The sequence below is a fragment of the Castor canadensis genome, chromosome 4 (assembly GCF_047511655.1).
Source record: "Castor canadensis chromosome 4, mCasCan1.hap1v2, whole genome shotgun sequence".
Classification (NCBI taxonomy): Eukaryota; Metazoa; Chordata; class Mammalia; order Rodentia; family Castoridae; genus Castor; species Castor canadensis.
The window spans coordinates 165495301-165516049 of record NC_133389.1 but is presented as its reverse complement, the minus strand read 5'-3'; the positions used below and the strand labels follow the sequence as shown (position 1 = coordinate 165516049).

General features: G+C 39.9%; 1 long non-coding RNA gene across 1 annotated transcript in view; it reads right to left on the bottom strand.

Moving 5' to 3' along the window:
• LOC141422395 (uncharacterized) overlaps positions 1-20749 on the bottom strand; it is a 153787-nt gene that overhangs the window by 59088 nt on the left and 73950 nt on the right. The window lies entirely within an intron of this gene.

The following is a 20749-nucleotide window of genomic DNA, read 5'->3' as shown; positions in this document are numbered from 1 at the left end:
GCTTATTTGAGATTGGATTGTTCTATCTCCTCTTTCCCAGTGTCTTAGTCGGTTCAGGCTGCTATAACAAAAATGCCATTGACCTAGGGGTTTAAACAACAGACATTTATTTCTCACAGTTATGGAGACTGGAAAGACAGGATCAAGGTATTTCCAGATTCAGCATCTGGTGAGGACCCTCTTTCTGGTGCTTAAAGGGCCACTTGCTTGCTATATCCTCCCATGGAGAGAAAAAACTCTTGTTACCTGATCATTCTTACTCTTCTTATATGGTCACTAATCTTATCATGGGAGTACCATTTCTATTACCAAACCTAATTAATTACCTCTCAAAGGCTCTCATTCCTGAACTGTCACATTGGTAGTTAAGGCTCTGACCCAGGAATTTGGGGGGAATCACAAATGTTCAGTCCTTAGCACATAGTGAATGATTCCATTATCACTTTGGGTCCTTTTGCCAGACCCTCAGGAGCCATCCCTGAATTCTCCCTCTCCTTTACCATCTAATTCAAAACTATCATGGTAATTGTGGTGCCCCAAATCTCTTGAATGTGTCTATTTCTCTGTCCTTAGTGATATTACCCTATGTCCTCTTTTCTTGGCCAGGCATAGCCACAGTCATTTAACTGGTCTCTGTGCCACCATTCTTTCTCCAAGCTGTAGCCACAACAACATTTCTAAAAAATGCAAATCCAGATGTGTCTCTCTTCTGCTTCATAGCCTTCATTGCTTTCCCCTTGACCTCAGGATAGACTCTAAATTCTTTAATATAACTTATAAACTTTGCTTCCTCAGCCTTCCCCACCCTTGCCCTCACTTCTGTCCAACACTTTCCTGGAAACATGGCCTGTGGTCTCCTTTCTTAAGAAAGCTGAGTCTTCATGAAAAATTGTCATTCTTAGAAAAATTCTTTCTGTACCTTTGCCAGACTTATCTCCATGCTTCAGTTCACTGTTACTTCCCACAAGAAGCCTGCCCACATCCCCCTGTCCTCCAGGTAAAGAGTCAGTTCCTAGGTCCAGAAGCAGAACCAATAGATCCCTTTCCTCCACCAGAGTGGAGATAAGAGACTCACCAGTTTTGAACAAAACAAAAGCAAGTTTAGACACATCAAGAATGAAGTAGAGTGCTAACCCAGGTGGAATGGAAAAGCAGAGCTCTAAGAAGAAGGAAGCCAATCCGAGGGAAGGACACTTGGCATCCTGGGACTTGGAGATTCTCAGAGGTCCACCTTGTCTGGTGAAGATAGTTCTATAGGTTCTCTGGCTGATTCTCTGACAGGTCTAGTAGCAATGTCCTCATCAAACAGGAGCACAGTCCCCTCTCAGGTGCGGAACTCTCCAGAGCAGCTAGAATTCATGAATAAGTCACCACTTGCAGATAAGCACAAGTTTCTCACGTTATGTTGCTGAAAGCCAACCGCACTCTAACAAATTCAGTTAGCATTCTGGCCTAAGTCTAAGTCACTGGATTTTAGCTGAGATACATCATCTTGTTTGTAAGTAATTTCAATAGATTTATCAAGAGATCTGGTGTCTAGAAAATGTCTCTTTGCATGGTGATCTTTTCCTGGACCAAAGTCGTGAAAACAGGTAAATTTTCCTATGCCCACAACTTAGAGTTAGAAATACCTTCCAGTTTGAGGATCTGCTGCTTTATTTAAAAATGACATTGTATTCTGCAGGGTAGCCACTAGCAACTTTGACTAAGAGTAATAACAGAAACAAGCCTGACATTCTACTGCAAAAAGGAAAAAGAGGGACATGGGGAGAGGTCAGATGAGGAGCACATAAAGCTAGGAGAACTTTACATGAGGGGTCACAGGAGCTAAAGCAAGTCTCCAGCCATTTGCTCAGTTTCTCTCCTGTAACCTCAGGTTTCACCAGCAATTAGGCTGATGGAATATGTTCCAAATCCAAATCCTCTATGTCCCCAGGGTCCCAGTGGTCTTAATGAATAACCTCTATTGTGAGGTGTCCTAACAACTTTTCCCTGTTGAACATAAATCTTGTCTTCTCTCCTCTCAGCCATTCTACCCATCTCACCCCATTCCTAACCCTTGCACTCCCTTTTGCTCCACAAATGATTAGGATGACATTCAGTAAATCAACTTAGCAGCAGTGGAACGATAGGAGAAACACCTCATCCATAACTACCTCAACCACTCCCTTGGCCGACAACAAGGTGAAAAGAAGACTCAAGTATCCTTTGGAAAAACTCAACATCTGGGTAACATGTGCTGGGAAAAGCTGTGTCCCGTCATCTCCCCTGCTTCCCCAGAAAGACAGAGGACTGCACTTGAATGGGCCCTGTAGAGCTGGAGAAACCATACACTGGTAATTGCACATGGCACCTTGAAATGTCCCCAAAACAGACCATGGTGTTTGGGGGCTGGGGCAGGAAAATCATCCATAGAAAACTGCAGCTCACCTTCAAATCTTAAATTTGTTTCTGGAACCAGAAAGCCTAAGCTTGAATCCCAGCAGAACCAGAGCTGAATAATCCTGGAAATTCCTCCAGGTCCTATAAGCCTCAGTTTTCCCTGTAAAATGGGGAAAATAATTATTCCCAACTCAAGGGTAACTGGGAATATTAAATAAGCTGATGCAAGAAAAGGATTTAGCTCAAGGCATAGTCCCTAGAATGTCTTCAGTAGAAACCAAATATTATTAATACTATTAATATCAGTTCTTGAGACATCATTTGACCAAGTGTTATGGTTAAGTGAAAATAAATATGAAGACATTTACAAAAATATTAAAGGACTTCAAAGAAATTTCCTGATTGTAGCAGGATATCTGAGGTTATACTAGGATACAAAATTCACTATCTATGCTGCTATAGGGTGCTTGGTAGGAAAAGTTTAGGAAGGCTGAGTGAAACCCTTTCATTGTGTCTACTATCTATCTATCTACCTACTTTACCTATGTATTGATCTTCTTCATATTTTTTTAGATAATAAGTCTGAAGTCTAAAGGAACACTATGAGTTGTAAGCCGCAATCAAAGCCTAGCACCTGGAATTTCTGTTTGGTTATCCATTGCTGTTTATGCTGATACACACAGTTCACAATGGACTTTAAAGAAATTGATGAAGGTCACTTATACTCTTTATCCCAAAAGGTCAGTATGATTTTTCCATTCTGCAACCAAGGACAACATGAAACTTGGTTGAGTAGACAGAAGACTCAAAGGTTGTGGTGGTGTGTGTTTTCCACAATTTGGAAAGGCTGGGTGCATAAGACATCTAAAAAAAATCCAGTCCACTTTGCACTGTAGCAGGAAAGAAAGAATGAAAGGAACATGCAGGTAAATATCTCTGGTGGGCTGACCACTGATACACCTCAAATGTCTAGAACAACACCTGGCACATAGCAGGTGGTCCAAAAGTATTTATTGAATAACGCTGAATGAATAAACTAGTGGATATTAAACATAGTAACAAGTCAATTGAAATACTCTGTTTAAATTTGAAAAATCATAAAAGACATTTGTATTAGTAGTCTGCCTCCACTAGCATGTTGTATGAGTCACCCACTTCTCTCTAAAAGTGACATTGATAGGTCTTAATATCTACGGAAGTATTAAAAATTGGTAGAACCCAAAAGGTATAAGAAAAATTGCACTCAATTTATCAGAGATAACATATTCATCTTTTCAATCTAGAAAATCTTGGAAATTCTGCGAATTTAGGATTCATATAATTCTAAAGTGAAATCATACCCAAATTTTTGATGTTTGTCATAATTTCTGTCTGTAGTCCTTCCTTTGGAAAATTCACACACAGTCATGATTTCCCCTACGTCCCATCTGAGGGGGAGCCTTACCTTTCCAGTTTTAATCCCATCCTTTCTCATTATATTTAACATTTCTGCTTTAATGTCCTTCCTACTGATCAGAAGTGGAATAAATAATCTTCTCCTGGCGTGCTTCTTTCACTTGAACACCTCACCATCTTCCTGGACTTCTAGTCCAGAGACCTCTGGCATTCATGTCTTTCTCTGCCCTTGTCTCTGCTAATCCAAGTAGGCACCAGATGCTGGGTACTGTACCTTTGCATTCCATTCCCTCTCTCTCTTCCTGAGACTGCTGCAATCTCCTCAGCTTTGTCAGATCGACCACCTGGAATCTTAGCTTCATCCACCTTGCTCCATAGCCCATGTTCTCATATAGTTGGAGCTCCTAAGCCTGTCATTCAAGACCCTCATTACCTGACCTGAACTTTTTGCTCATCTCCAACTTGCCTTCAGTTCTGAAAACATCGAAGTGTTCGAGAGCTGCCCAAGTCTTCTCTGCCTCTAGGTTTTTTTCCCACTCTTCCCTCTGCTGGAAGCTTCTTTTGAGCTTTCCTTCCTTCTACTCTGGCTGAGCTGGGATAAAAAAGGTGAGTAGAATATTCAAATACTGCCTCCATGATACCTCCCCCAATACCTGGAACAGGATTTACTTTCTATCCTCTGAGCTCCACAAAACTCCAGTTTTGGTATATGTCTCAGGTCACATTAAAAAATGTATCACCACTGTAGACAAATATACTGTGTTTAGCCAACTAGTTGTGAGTCCCTTAGGATCTGCTCCTGAAACTGTTCAGAGGAGCCAAAGACACATGTAATGTCTTGCATGTAGATGAATATTGGTTTCTAATTGTCTCTTTTTCCCTTACTTTGTTCCTTCCTGAAGGTGGTCTTTGGCAAGATTTAGTGGATGGTAGCAGAATAATGTATCAAAATTATCCTATTAGAGGAAAGATTAATCAGCCTAAGGAATAGCTCTAATAGTTCAGCACTTCCAGAGATGGGTAATGAAGAGAAGGGTTAGAAATGAAGAGCTCAAGCAAGGTGCATGCATGTAATCCCAGCACTTGGGAGACTGAGACAGGATCCCAAGTTCAAAGCCAACCTGGGCCTTGGATGAGACCCTGCAAAATGAAAACAAAAGCAAAAATAAGAAAAGAAATAGGGAGCTCAAAATAAAATAGAAATGAAGGATTTGGGGGAAGAAGGACACATTGGTGAATGTTTCCTTCAAGAATGGGGGAATTGCTGACTGGTGGGATATTTCTCCTACCTGTTGTGGGCTGTGGACTTTGGGCAACCATCACAGACTGACCCCCATGCTGGTAAAACTGGAGCTTGGATTTTTTTAATTTCTTTTGAATTTTTGACCTAAAAATTCACAGAGAACCATATGTTTCTTACATACACAAACATTGACTTTTCAGTCGGTAGCAGGTAGCTCACACCTGTAATCCTAGCTACTCAGGAGGCAGAGATTAGGAGGATCCTGGTTCAAGGCCATCTTGAACAAATAGTTTGCAAGACCCTATCTCAAAAAAACCCATCACAAAGTAAGGACTGGTGGAATGGCTCAAGGTGTAGGCCCTAAGTTTAAACCCCAGTCCCAAAACAAAAACATTAAAAAAAGATTGACTTTTTCCACAATGACAAGATATACAGAAGTAAGCCTAGCAGGGCCAGTGCAATAACTCTGAGTTCCCTCAGGAGCTCAGACTCCTTCTCTTTTCCAGCCTGTTCATTTTCATGCATGGCTTTGCCTTCCCAGTCAGGAGATAGTTCTGTATCTCCAAGTTCCACATCTATGTTCTAGACTTGAAGAAGGTTGAGGCCTAAAATCTTTTACTTGAGGCTTTGACTGTGTATTCAGGCTTTCACTACACTGTGTTAGGTGGATTTGTGTACCTGGGTGACTCAGGCTGGAGAATTGAGGAATAGATGGAGCATTGAGGAATGCATGTGAGAAGTTAGTTGCATATGGTTTACAACAAAGTTTAATTGTTTTGGTTTTTAGAAACCTTCTTACCCTTTCTGCCACTTCTGTGGTCTTTGGAAATAGTTCTATGTATTGAAATTTCAGTAAAAATTGGGTTCTGGAAATATATGTATACAGTAGATCTTTGGTATGCATGGGTTTGTGGTTCTAAGGAGACCATGTTTCTGAGGAAACATGGCAGATGCATAGAGTTCAGTTCTGTACCTCGGGTGATTGATTAGTTTTTTGTATCATACTCCCTAACTTCAGCTAAAGGCATGCAGTCTATCAACAAACCTCAAATTTTCACTTTATCACTTCAATTAAGCACACCATGTGCCCTTTTTGGCTTAGGAGATTTACCATAACTTTTACTTTGCTTTTTGGATACTATTTGCTTTTAGGGAGGCAGAGTTTCACAGAATTGAAGGGAAGAGAAACTCTCAGCAGATCACACAGTGATTTAAATTTCATGAAACTGACTGCTAGTATCTCCACATCAACTGAGATATATAATGTGTGGAAATTTAAAAGAATTGTTTTTGAAACTTTTGATTTTTAAAATTTCTTTTGACCATGCTTAATTAAAACAATGTGCAATAAATCTGTGAATAAAGTGGGCTTCCTGTGTATGGACATATTTATTTATGTTTTTGTGTATCTGCTCTGTGACTGGTGTTTTGTTAGTGAATCTTTGATAAACGTTGTAATAATTCCATTTCTATGAACTCTTTCTAAATTTTTAATTTGAGAAACTTAAGGGCTTAGCTTTAAATATTTTAAATTTAATTTTATGTATATTTTATAAATATTATGTATATTTAGTGTGTACAATGTGGTGTTTTGACATACATACTGTAGTGAATTGAAAATAATATCAATCTAATGGACACATTTGTCCCTTCTCATAGTTAACTTTTGTGTGCGCAGCAGGAACACTCAGTATCCACTGTCTTAGCAAATTACAAGTATACAACACAGTATTATTAACTACAGTCACTGTTTTATACATTAGTTCTCTAGAACTTGTCATCCTATGTAACTGCAACTTTGTACCCTTTACCTCATAGCTCCCATTCTACTCTTTGCTGCTGTTCTAGTTCTGCATGTATGTGAGATCATGTAGTATTTTTCTGGCTTTCACTTAGCATAATGTCCTTCAGTTTCATCCATGTTGTCGCAAATGACTAAATTTTCTTCTTTTTCAGGCTAAATAGTATTCTTTTGTATACATACAATATACATCATATATGCTTATATATTTTTGAGGATTTCTGTCTCATGGACTTAATAGGAGATCCAGTACATAAAGTAATAAATGCAAAACCAAAATCCTATCTCCCCAATCTAAAGATTGCAGGTAGGACTCATACAAGCACTGAGCAGGAATAAGCAGGGATGGAAGATATTATTGACAGGAGATTGTTGGAAAGCAATAAAAAGAGCCAAAAGAAAGAAAAAAGGAAGATGATATATCCATAAATATAAAATAGCATATAATATACATAAAGTATTGTAGATAATGTACCTTCTAGAGAGTATACATATACATATTTATATACATATACACATACACCTACATATATGTATTCATATACATACACATGATGTCAGGCTGACCTGACTTCTTCATATTAAGTTAGACCTTTGCATTAAAGTATTTGAAAAAATTGTTTCATCAACATTTTAAACTGAGCTTGGGGACAATATCCTGGAATGACCCTAGGTGAGACAACAAATAAAAGAAAATTCAAAGTATTTCCTTTGTGTTAAATGGAAAATTGTCAGGGTCACAGATGCCAGGTTAAAAGACAAAGAGAGAAAAAAGATCCAAAAAGGAAATGTGAAAACTAAGATTTTAGCAAATTAACTCACCCTTGATGACTCATCGCAGATGTATTAAGTTTTCACATTTAACAGCCTCTTCATTGAAAATACTAAATACCATCTGTCTCCTGTGGATGAGTTAATGTTAGTCTTAAAGCCTTAAAGTTCACATTTCCTAATTCTTTTGTTTGGAAATAAATAGCCTTTATGTTACAGTGGCATGAACTTGGGAATGTAATTTCTTTGCCCAGTTGGGAGGAATAAATAAAAAAATTCCAAAATGCAGTTCTCAGGCTGTGAAATGTTCTGTGGGCCAAAGAAGGTTGGTTCTGTGTGTGAGCTGCCTCTATTGGATCTGTCCTGGCATTATGTTACTTCGTTCTTTAGCCAAATCTCAATTCTTCATTAAAGCTGAGCCCACATGCAAAGCTCAAATGGGAAATACCTTTCGAGCCCAATCATGATTCTCGGGAAATGCCTCCAAAGGCCAAACCAAAGCCCGTCCATATCTTCCCACCTGCTTTCCTCAACATAATTTTTTTTATTAGAAAAGTGCTATTTGGTTAATGCAAGAATATTTAGCCTTGCACATTTTGGGTGTTTCAGGAATAACTGGGAAAAGAACAAAGAAGACTCACCATCAATACACATATAAGAAAGGACGATAGAAGGGTCTCTGTGCCTTTGGGGTCCTGGGACCTAACTGTTCACCCCAAGGTAGTGGTGATAAGCACTGGTCTAATCTCAAGATATGATTCCAGTCCTAGCCCAATTCACCATGGGGATGAGGAGACCTTGAAGTGTCCCCTTCTTCAAGTGATGGAGTAGGGCTACACATAGATTGTATTGATGAATTTAGGAATACAAAAGAATCCATTTGGGCACAAATGGTCAACTCCTGTGTGAGCTACATTTGCAGCCCCAAGACAAACACTCTGTAGTATTTTGTTCTGTTCCAAGTCCTCTGCACTTAAATTCTTAGCATTGCAGGCCTCCCATGTACTTTGCCAATTTTGACTGCTGCTTCTCCACTGTGAATGGACTTTCACTCTTCTGTTAATAACTGCTGTGTTTCTGCACCTTCTTTGTTCATGCTGACCCCTCTACTCTGTCTTCTACCAATGTCTACCCAAATCCCACTTCATCCCCTAATCATGAAAGTATTTTCAATATGACCTTCCTGACATTCCCCATTATCTCTCCTAACAATTTAATGTGATTTATCTTCCTCTAACCCATGGTTTCTTAACCTTAATATAATTGACATTCTGAACCCCATTTTTTCTGTTGGGGATTGAGAGGACTGTCCTGACCACTGGAGGATGTTTAGCTATTTCTGCCTTCTATGTACTAGATGTGGGTAACACCCTCTCCTTTCAAGTAGTGACAATTGAAAATGTCTCCAGAGATTGCCAAATGTCCCTGGTGGTAAAAAAAAAAAAAAAGAATCACACATGGTGTAGAATCATTGTTCTAACAACCGTCCTAATTCATGGTATAAGTGGATTCAAAGCTAGGCTCACCTGTGATTGAAATCTGGCTTAATCACTTCTTACTCTCTGACCTTGAGGAATTTACTTTATCTCTCTGAGATTTAGTTTCTTATGTACAATGCAAGGATAAGGTTTCTGGCCAGCAGAATTATAGGGATGATAAGAGTTTTAGGAGCGACTCGGATATGGTTGCCATTGTTTGGTGATGTTTAGGAAGGGCTCACGAGAGGTGGTTGGATTGGGTCCACAGAGATTTTGAGGAATAATTGCTTTCTAAGGAAGGACTTGGTCACTTAGCAACAACAACAGCAGCAAAGCACTTATGTAGGGACCACTATGCAGTCAGCAATGCCTAAGCACATTATATACATTACACAAATTAAAGACACCTGTAATGAAACATAATGGCTGCTGAGTGAGGAGTGATTCTGAGAAATCTTAATGATTCATATTCAGTCAATATGAATATAAACAACCCCCAATCATTCATTCCTGGGTTGTTGGGAGCAAGAGGACTGTGGCTAAATGCTGGCAGAACAGATTAACTAAGCAGTGTATTATTTGTCATCCCAGTGTCACTGCAGTGTGCCCCTTCTTATCAATCTTTGCAGTATGTTTCAGCAACCAGAGGGCTCAGTGGCAAGGAGCAGTAGGACCCAGGAAGAGCACTGTATGTGTTGAGATCCTGGGGTGAGCCTTGTGGGCAGCAGGACAGACAGGTGTGTGCAGATGGGGAGCAGTCATGGCAAGCTGCAGTGCCCAAGGCATAGCGTGAAATCCCCCAGCATTGTGCAGGCAGCGTTACCTTGCCTGGGGCAGCACTGGTAGCCTCTTGGGCAACACTTAGGCATCCTCTGTAAAATTATACAGTCTCATCTACAGGGGATAACCTGTGACAGACACCAGGGTCTCTCAGAACTGTGCAGGGAGTTGATCTGTATCAGGAGGTCCCACCTCCAAAAAAGGGGACAATGGTTCCATGAGACATGAGTTATGACGAGTAGCATATACACAGATAATATGTATTTTACCACCACTTTTGTACTCTAGGAAATATATAAAACATCTAGTATTGTTCAGTTTCCTCCCTTTGCCCTTGACACAGGTGGAACAGTCCTAGATACTTCAGATCACCCTCTATCTTTACCTGTCCATAGGATGGATCTTCTTGGGAGAATTTCCTTCATTATTTCCATTGAGCTGATGAACCCTAGTGATCAGTCCACTCACCAAGCATAAGGTGAAAAAAATACTTATAGAAATTGTCATTAAGTTATTTATGCTAAGAAGGGTGGCAAGTGATGTGCTCTGAGAGCCACCTCGCTTTGCGCTTTTGTTTGAGTTTCTAAACTAATGTAAATATGACATCAATAATGACATTGTAACTCATGTACATGCCTGTACTAAAGAAGTCTCTCTGTGGCCTCCACTTTTCTCAGAGTTGATGATTGTCTTTGGAAAAAGTTAATGCAGACTCAGCCATGGTCATCTGAGCACTGACATACCTTTCACCCAAGTTGACTGGCTCAATTTTATTCAAATAAAATGATGTGTCATGCAATTGACCAGGTATTTCTGGCTTTCTGAGTGCATGGTGAGATTATACTTCTTGCTGCCCTTATCATTTGAGGGATTACTTCATCACTAATGTGAGCCAATGAGTTGTGATAAGTGATGAGAGTCACTTCCATGCTAAAGCATTCGGTTGCTGGTATGAAACCGTTCGGAGCTATCTTTTTCTCTCTGCCATAGTGACCAATGATACTCTAGATGATAGCAGCTTCATTGGGCTCTATCCTGTAGTAAGGATGAAGCAGGATCTGTATCATTTTGGGCTACAGCCAAGCTTCAAAGGGATTAAGATAAGTGAAAAATCAATCTTGGTTTCAAGTCACTGATATTTAGAGGGACAGGATTGTTATTGCAGCAAATGTCACACATAACTGAGTAATGCATGCCAGAACTTACATCAAGCTTATGTAATGAAATTATGAACTTATCCCAGTGAAATTCCCAGAACAGTTTTAAATTCTATCTTTTGTTGTCTTTTTATTATGCGTGCGTGCGTGTGTGTGTGTGTGTGTGTGTGTGTGCGCGCGCAAACAGAGCGTTTCTATGCAGCACAGGTTGGCTTTGGACTTGGGATCCTCCTGCCCCAGCCTCCCATGTGCTGGGTTTACAAGAGCCATCATGAATGGTCAGCTCCAAATTATTTAAAGCATAATTTAAATCTTTCAATTTTTTTACTTTCCATCTACTTTTAATTTTCACTGACCACATGATAGTTCCCTAGATATTAGAGGGTTTAGAAGGTCTTCCATTCCCTACGTATATCTACCCTAACATATCCACATGCAAGAGAGCACATGTTTAAAGATGACAGAGACACTGGAGTATATCCAGGCCACTAGTATCAAGAACCTTGCATTATACCTTCATTTGCATAATGATACCTTACTAGAACACAGGGATTTTTATTTACTTCAAGGCATGAACACATAAATTATCTCATTCAGTCAGCTGGTAGTTTTAATCTGACTGGTTTGGTTTTCATTACAAAGGGAATGGTCACATGACCAGCTAGTGGTGAAGTGGTAAAACCTTCCAGATATAATTTTTTCATTTGACATAGTTCCAAGCCCATTGATTACAATGAGGATGCAGGGCAACAATACCAGATATTGCACCCCAGGACCCTAAATAAGAGATCACTATGTCATAGTATTCAGATCACTGGTGATGAGCACTAATTTTAAAGCTGACCCTTAAACCCCTCCTTCTAGCCAAGTAGGTAGTCCAACTTGATTTCTTAAAACATTCATGACCCAAAGGATAATGGCCATACTTTTGTGACTAAATAGAAGAGTTCACTTAGGATATTCATAATACCAGAAATACTAGAATTCCTCTTCTTCTTCTTCTTCTTCTTCTTCTTCTTCTTCCTCTTCCTCCTCCTCCTCCTCCTCCTCCTCCTCCTCCTCCTCCTCCTCCTTCTTCTTGCAAGAAGAACTTAGGCTTGAACTTAGGGTCTCTCATACTTGCTAGGTAGGTAGGTACTCTACCACCTGAGTCACTATGCCAGCATAGAATTATTCTAGTTCAATATTTTCTAGATACTAGTCTACATGTTGCAAAGCAATTTCTTGATTCTTTTTGCATTCATCCTTTCTTCCTCATTCTGTCCCCCAATCACAGCTTCAGCTCTTGTCTTTCTCTTTCCTGTCTCACTCCTCCTGTTCATTTCTGTCATCTGTGTTATGGAATATAAACATTTTCTGGGTCACACAGAATTTGAAACAGGGAGGCTGATCCAATCAATAGCCCGCTTAGCACAGGGCTTTGCAGAGTCCTTTATAAGCGGTGATATGGCTCCTTCATTCTCAAGGGAGCCTTTCTGTAATCTATAGTTTTAGTGACTTCTCTAGCCTTGCATACTAGTGGGATAGAAAAAAGCAAAGAGAGAGACTCGTTTGTTTAATGACTTTGATGTGCCACTTGTCAGGACTGAATAGCTCATGCATCTCCCACAGCCATGTGCCACTTCTCTGATGTTTAAAATTTACATGCGCTCAGTATCTGAGGCCATTCTTCTGGGTGTTAGCATGGCTTTTTAGTGTCACTAGACTAGTGTGAAGTAGGCCCCAAATGGAGTGTGGGGTGCAATAGAGAGTAAGTTCTGAGGCCCCGAGGGAGGGATGAGTAGGCAGTTATTTCTTGAAGTTCTTGACTTCATCCAACAGAAGACCTCTTTATACTTCCAACAAATGGAACTTCTCACTGGCCTGTAAACATGCCTGACCGCTCCTGTCTTGGTTTTGCTTCTGGTGTCTCTTCTACCTACAGTTTCCTAAAATATTTTTCTATACTGTCTATTGTCTATCAAGGCAGAAGCCTTGACAATAGAGTCACTGATATTTTTGCCTTCATTCCTATCCAATGTTATAGTACTATTAAATCCATATCTATGTGAAGGTAGAACTACATATGTCTCATTACACTAAAAAATCCTCCTTCAGCCCCCAGCACAGCACCTTGGGTTCAAAATAGGTTTTCAGTACTCTCAAAAAAGAGTTGGTAAAAATAAAAATCAAATTCATTCAAAGGTGAGGTTGCTCACAGAAGAAATTTCACAGAAAAGAAAACACTCCAACTTATCATCCATGGTGACTGAAAACCATGGCTTAAGAATCAACCCACCAGATTGTCCTTCCCAAACAGAAACATTCAGGCAAAGAAGACAAGCTGTTTGAGGAGGTGAAGTAGACTGCTGAGAAGTGATGGAAGGGGAAGTTACTGTAGGAATGTCCCTGATGCTCTTATGTCACTGTCTTGCCAATAAATTGGTTAAAAAGAAAGCAAAATGAAACTAGCACACTTGGTCTTAATTGGCTCCACCACATGCCTTCTAGCTACCCTTAAAGGGTGAGATTACCAAACCTTCTGCTTGGGGAAACAAAGACCTGTTCATAAACAGTTCACCTCCACTCCCAAGTGATACTTTTTGACATAGTTCAGGAGTGACATTTCCTGCCTTCTGCTGGCTCTGGGACAGCCAAGGGACTCAGTAGGTCAGGAAGTAAAGGAGTGAGCTAGCATGTCACTGATCCAGAGCATGACTTCATGGTGACATTGCTGCAACAATCAGAGCAGCGCCCAGCTCCTGTTGTGCTCTGTCAATGTCTCTGCTGGTGACTAAGGAAACTTCCCTGAGTCACAGATACAAGGAAAAGGTAGGAAAGAATTGATGAATTGCCCTGCATAATGTTGGTGGCCCATCGATGGTGCTTTCTTTTCACAACTTTCTGGTAAAACATGTCTTTTGCAAGGAAGGATGTACATACAACCACCACTCCCAACACACAGATCCCTTGTCTAGATTCATTGCTCCCATTCTCCTTTCCAGAAAATTCTAAATCCACAAATAGCACATTCTGATGTGTTGCCTGATTGTTTACTATCTATAATTATATCATTCACCTCCTAGCATAATCTTTTAGCAGCTCAGGATAAGCCTTTTTCTCTCTAGTAGTTGTCAATACCTGGAAATCCTTACAGGTTTCTCTGGTTCTTTCATGCCCAGTCAGGCTTGGCATAGTTGTGGGTGGTACAGGAACTGTGAATGGGCTCATTAAACAACTTTATTACCTGATATTGATAGAATTCTATAATTTTCACTACACTATGACATTAAAATGAATCCCAAGGGCTTCTAGCCAAATTGAAAGAGATCATGGTCAACAGTCCATTATTTGTTAATTCTAACTGTGCATATAAATGGGCACACACGAGGATGAGCTGTTAAGCACAGGAGTGGCTCAGTACACTGCTTGGTGATTTTTTCCTTAAGCACTCAATTCATTTATCTAACCCATAAGTGGGTGGCATATGTTGAACGTAAACAAAATATTTATAAAAGAAATAAATTCATTGAGTGCTTCCTAGGTGCTTGACATATCTCAAGCCCTTTACATGTTGTAGCTCATTGAATTCTCACAACAAACCCCATAATTGTGCCTGTGTTAGAGATAAGGTCAGCTGAGAGAAGTAGAGAAGCTGGCTTCTTTTGCATGGCAAGTCTGTCTTTGAATACAGAGAACCTGGACAGAGCCTGGAATTTTCATCATTGAGCTGTATCCTTCCTCAGGTGTGTGCTCTGTCTCTCGATCTGCTTCAGATAGATATGAAAAATTTGGTTTTCTCCCTCATTGCAAGGTGGGAGGGGGTTTGCTTTCTGAACTATAATGTCAGACAAGCAGAGGTCATCAGCATGGCGTGTACAGCTCTCCTCAGGCAGCATGGGAAGGAATACACAGATCAAAGATGAAATGAGGCTAATGGACCACTCCTGGGAAAAGATGAGCCATGCTCACAGTGAGAGAGTAGACGTGACCATAATTGATGGCGTAATAATCACTGCAGAACTTAAGTAAGACCTAGCTCTTTGATTGCAAATGCTACCACGAGAAGAGTGTTAGCAGGACCCTTGGCCAGTAAACTGTTTCATCTCAGCACTGCAGATATACTCGATCATTTCATCTGTCATTTCCAAAACTTCTGTGGTTTCTTCCTCCTTCCCATCTTTGTGCTTGCGATTGGTTTTAATCAGAGGCAAAATGCTGATTCAGCTCCTTGTCTGAATTTATTCAGCTGGTGCAAAGATTCCGTGACAGGGTTGCATTTACATTTTTATCACTGTCTCTTGAACCTGAATAATTTATCATGTTCTTTCCCGGCCTCCTTTCTCTCTTCCCCCTATCATCTTACAGAACCAGAGTGAAATTCTTGTTTAACAATCAAACTTATTTGGAAGGTGCCTGTCTTTTCTCACAAATTTCTGACACCCTCGTTTTTCTGCCAGAGCAAAGTTTAGAGGAAAATTTTTTTTTTCATACTGACTAATTCAGCTTAGTTAGATTTGTCAGAGATTTCTTTGTATGGACTCCTTGTCAAAGCATGTAGATTCTGCAACAAATTAATGGGTGGTTAAAGATTTCTGGTTAGGAATCTGATTTCTTCCCTGCAAATGCATTTTTAAAAATTTAGCTGAAAAGACCAAAAATGACAGCAGACTCCAGGGAGATAATCTTATAGACCCTATGTGGGTGCCTCTTTCTTGGGCAATTTCTCTGTTCAAGTGTGGGAAAGACAGTCCTGATGTAACCAGTAAATTATGTTCGTGGAGAGAAAGGCTTTCCACCATGCCAACAGAGACATTGTTGCTTATATACACACTCACATGCTCAGACATATGCTGGTGTATCTGACCCGAATGAAATTATTTTATCCCTTTGTTAGTTAAGAAAATGCAGGAATGAACAGAGAAAAAAATGCATGTCCATGCATGGACACAGTTCAAGCCAAGACATTTCAGTGTATGATATTAGGCATACCTAAATGTTTCCTCAAACTAGAAAAAGAAAACTACTTGATTTATCATTTTATGAAAAGATCACCTTGGGATCCACTACCAAACAAAACTCTTTTTGCATCTGCAAAATAGATTTTTGATTACCAAAACTTTAAAAATTACTTAGTCTCTTTCAAGGACCTGCTTTAGGGGTAGGAGGCATTGGGATTTGTGTCTCTAGGAGTTGTATTAAGATATTCCACAGAATCTTAGCTGAGGTATTACCTACCCCACCCCAGACCACACTTCCCCAGTATGTGCAGTACACAGGCTGTAAAGATTCAACTTCCCAGCTCCAGTAAGGTTTTGGATGAGAAATTATAATCTTTCCTGGGAGAGACTAAAGAAAGACCAGCAGTGGTAAAATAATTGATAATTTTTGTGTCAACTTGGCTAGACTATGGTGCCTGGTTGTTTCACTAAACAACACTATAGCTGTGACTCTGATGGTATTGGTGACTGTGATTGTCACAGAAATCAGTAGATATGTTTACATGATAAAACAGGTTTTTATTCAAATAATGCAGATAGTGTGGGTGGGCCTCATGCAACCCACTGAAAGCTTTAGAACTGAGGTTTTGGGAAGAAGGAATTCTACTTCAAGACTATGATGTAGAAACTCTGCCTGAGTTCTCTGCCTGCTGAGCTGCTCTGTGGACTCAAGACAGCAATATCAACTCTGATCTGAATCTCCCACCTGCTGATCAGTCCCCTAAATCCTTGGGCAATTCCTTAAAGTCATTCTCTCTTTCTTTCTGTCTCTCTTTCTCTCTCTCTCACTTCTCCTATTGTTCTTTTCTTGGGAGAACCTTGATTAATACACAGGAAAATTGGTTCTCCTATTCAGCCTCCCCTTAGAAGTGACACCGGCTGGGCAAACCAAGTGGGCTGACATCTCTAATCCCAATAATAAAATGTTCCTTCTAATGAACATTTTATTATTTTCTATTATCAGATCCCAACAGCAATTTGTAGAACTTGATTCTCAGTGGTAAGTTGTGAGATCCCCACCATTTCCCAGGAAAATCTCAATGGCATCTTCCCCTGACAACCCTTCTCATCACTTTCCCAAGGCTACCCTTTTTGTATTCCTATAAAACCGTCTACACAGACATATGTATCATTATATTTAGTGTGCTGTAGTAAACATCATCTTATAAATATCTTTTGCTCTCACATGTGAGCTCTTTAGGAATAGGATGAGATTATTTTATATTTTTATCCTTGGTGGATAACATGGTACCTGCCCAGAGTAGGTGTGCATGTATTTTGCTAAATGAATGAGTAAATGAAAGGATAGTTTTGTTTTAATGGTTCCACGTCATCTCCAGAACATTCCCCTGCATCCCTAGGCTGGGTTGCAGACACTTGAGATCCATCCTTATTTCAGTTCTTTCATTTTCTAATCTTGGGTGGCAGGTATTTTAACCTATTTGACATTCCTTTCTAATCTGTAAAATGGAAATGATAAATGATGCCTTCTTTATTGTGTTATCATGAGGATTTGGTTTTATAAGGGTATGATATTCCAGTAAATGGAATATCACTATGTCACTAAGTATTTGTTCCAATACAATTTAAGTTCTCTGAAGTTGAACCTTCAGAACAAACCAGTGGTTTCTGACTGTGCCCTCAGTTCCCGTACCTTCCTTCTCTTGCTAAGAGCAGGGTGTGCACATACGGGGCCATGACTCAGCTGTGACTCAGGACAATCTGTCACTCCCAGTAGAGAAACCTCCTGAGGTTGCTGGCACAGGCAGGCAGTATCCAACTTTAGTAGCAGAACAATTATTTTGTTTGCTCTCAGAGGTCTCCCAGATTAGTGATTTTCAACTGGGGGTGACTTTGGCCCCCATGGGACCTTTGGCAATATCTGGAGATCTTTTTGATGCCATAACTGGGGTAGGTGAAATACACACACACACACACACACACACACACACACACACACACGATATAAAACAAAGAAGATGGGTGATATAAAACAAGGAAGGAGCTAGCATAAGAAATACTGACTCTTTAACTTTCTAGTTAGATGATCCTTGATAAATAATTTAACCCTTTCAGACTTCAAGTGCTACATTTTCAAGATGGCAATATTAATATCATTGATTTCTCTGCATTATTTTAAATATTACATGAGGTAATATATAGAAAGTACTTTTTTGCACTTAGTGACCCCTTAGTAAACTGTTCTAATTTTTATTCTTTGAACAGCTGCTTTGGGGGCTCAGAAAGCAATTACAGATGGCAATGCTTCACTGGCTGAAAGACCTGGCTTACTGAGGGCTAAATTTGGGTGTCAATTTGGCTAGATTGAGGAATAGCTAGAATCCTGCAAGCATTATTGGAACATGTCTGTTAGTGCATTCCCAAAGGAGCTTAGCATGGGAATCTGGGTGGACTCTCATGGTGGGAAGACCTACCCTCAGTGTGGCATATGCCAACTGATCATCCAGGGCCCAGAGAGTACCAAGGGCAGGGAAACACTCTCATTTCTAGTCTTCAACATCAGAAGCCCTGTCCGTCTGGCTTTGGGGCTGCAAGAGTTACTCCAGCAGACTTTTACCTGGGCCTTACAATTTCAGCCTCAAACCAACAGCTACAGTGTTGTGGCCTGGGTTCTGAGGCCTTCAGACTTGGACTGAGCTACAGTACTGTTATCTCAGGGTCTCCAACCTATAGGCAGCTTGTCACTGGATTTCTAAGCAGCCACAATCACATGAGTGATTCCCTAACAGATTCCTTCTTATAAATTTCTACATATTTCCTATTGGTTCTGTGTCCCTGGAGAGCACTGACTCTTACCCCTTGGTAAAGGGGCCTTAAGGATCACTGTTTAGACTTGCCATTGTTACTTCTAGGTCCAACAAAAAGAAAATAAATCATTTGCAGAAAAAAAAGGGGTCATAGCTGGTGAGAGCAACCTCAGTACAGTACTTTCTTAAAGGGCTGAGGGAAACATAGGCCATGGAGGAAAAAAATTCCTTCTCTCTTCTACCACCAGCAACATACCCATATTTCTGGGTTCTGATGACAATCTGGACATCCAGAGTGGAGATTTGCTTAGTAACAGAGTCAACACAGTGGTGTTTTGGGGGAAAGACAACACAAAACAAAAACCTGTTTCTAGCAGGAATAATCACTTCTCAGCTGAACTGGAGCCATGCTGCTGTCACTGACGGAGGCTGAGTGACTGACGTGTTGCTTGGGCTTCTGGGCGAGATCCGAGATGGGGCGCAGGCGGTCAAGTGAACCGTGCCTAATTGGTTGGGGTGAACAGCAGCGGGCGATCAATCTGTCCTTGGGTTTAGCCTTGCCCACGGGCAATTATAGACAAATTAAGGGATAATTTTGTAGATAAATGAGATCAGAGGGTCATGCCACTTGCCTGGTAACCATTGACTAATATATGTACTGAATCGCGGCAGGAGATGGATAGAATGAGCTCTGGAATTTTGTTTTTATAAAGGATTATTATTAGCGCACATCATAATTCACAAGGAGACATGCCTTACTTTGTGTTTGGGATATGTAACAACTGTGGGTGGTGAAACTTTATCAAACCATCTAAAGTACTTGAAAGAAAAGGAGATGCTGGAAATAGGCCTCAATGCAGAACTAAATTACATTGTTGTTTCTTACGCAAAACCCCAGTTTTCCTCATTTGGACCTCTCAAATAAACAAAGACTATAAAAAGACCAGGCAGATTCATAAAATGTTCAATAGAGCATAAAAATGAAAAATAAAATTGTCCAAATTAAATGCTTTGTGTATTTTAGAACACAAATTAAGCAATTATTATTGACATGGAAGGTATGTGTGATGAATTACCTACAATGCAACACAAAGACTCAGGAAAGTAGAAGGTGTGTTAAAAGATCTGAGGACAAAATGAGAATTCCAAGAAGGGGGAGAAGGAAGGAGGACTAGTATTGGAAAAGATAATGACTGAGTGTTTCCAAGAACATTGAAACACAAAGACAAATTTAAAATATGCAAATTTAGATACAATGTGTTCAAACTCCAGAACTCCAAAGAGAAAAGTCAGCTGGACAGAAAACATACGAAAAAAGTTGGAAAATTAGAGGCTGGGTCTGGTGGTTTATGCCTCTAATCCCAGCTACTCAGGAAGCACAGATTGAGAGCATTGCAGTTTCAGGCAAGCATGGACAAAAAGTTAGTGAGACCTCCCCATGTCAACAAGAAAGCCAGGTATGATGCTTCATGTCTGTAAACCCAGCTACTCAGGAGGTTTGTGTAGGACAATTACAGTTGGAGGTCAGCCCGAAGCAAAACCTCAAGATCTATCTGAAAAAGAACTAAAGCAAAAAGGACTGGGGCATAACTCAAGTGGTAGAGTGCCTGCCTAGCAGGTGAGAGACCCTGAGTTCAAATTCCATTACCATGAAGCAAAACAAGAAAACACATCTACAGTAGGAAACATCAAGTCAGTAAGAGCATACTGCAACTAAAATATCCCTGCTTTGTTTACAAGGAGACTAAAAATGTTAGTAATAAACATTTTAAGCTAATTAGGAATGGTTACTTTTTATTAACCTTAATAACCAAAAAGTAACAAACTATGAATCTAAATCAATACATTATTTTAAAAAAAGAATAAATCTCAGAAAGTAGAAGAAATAAAAATGAGTAAAAATTAACAAAAGGGAAAACAAATAAAATAATAAAATAGACCAACAAACCAAAAGTTTTCTTTTAATGTTTTCAGAGAATGGACTTCTGATAAGAT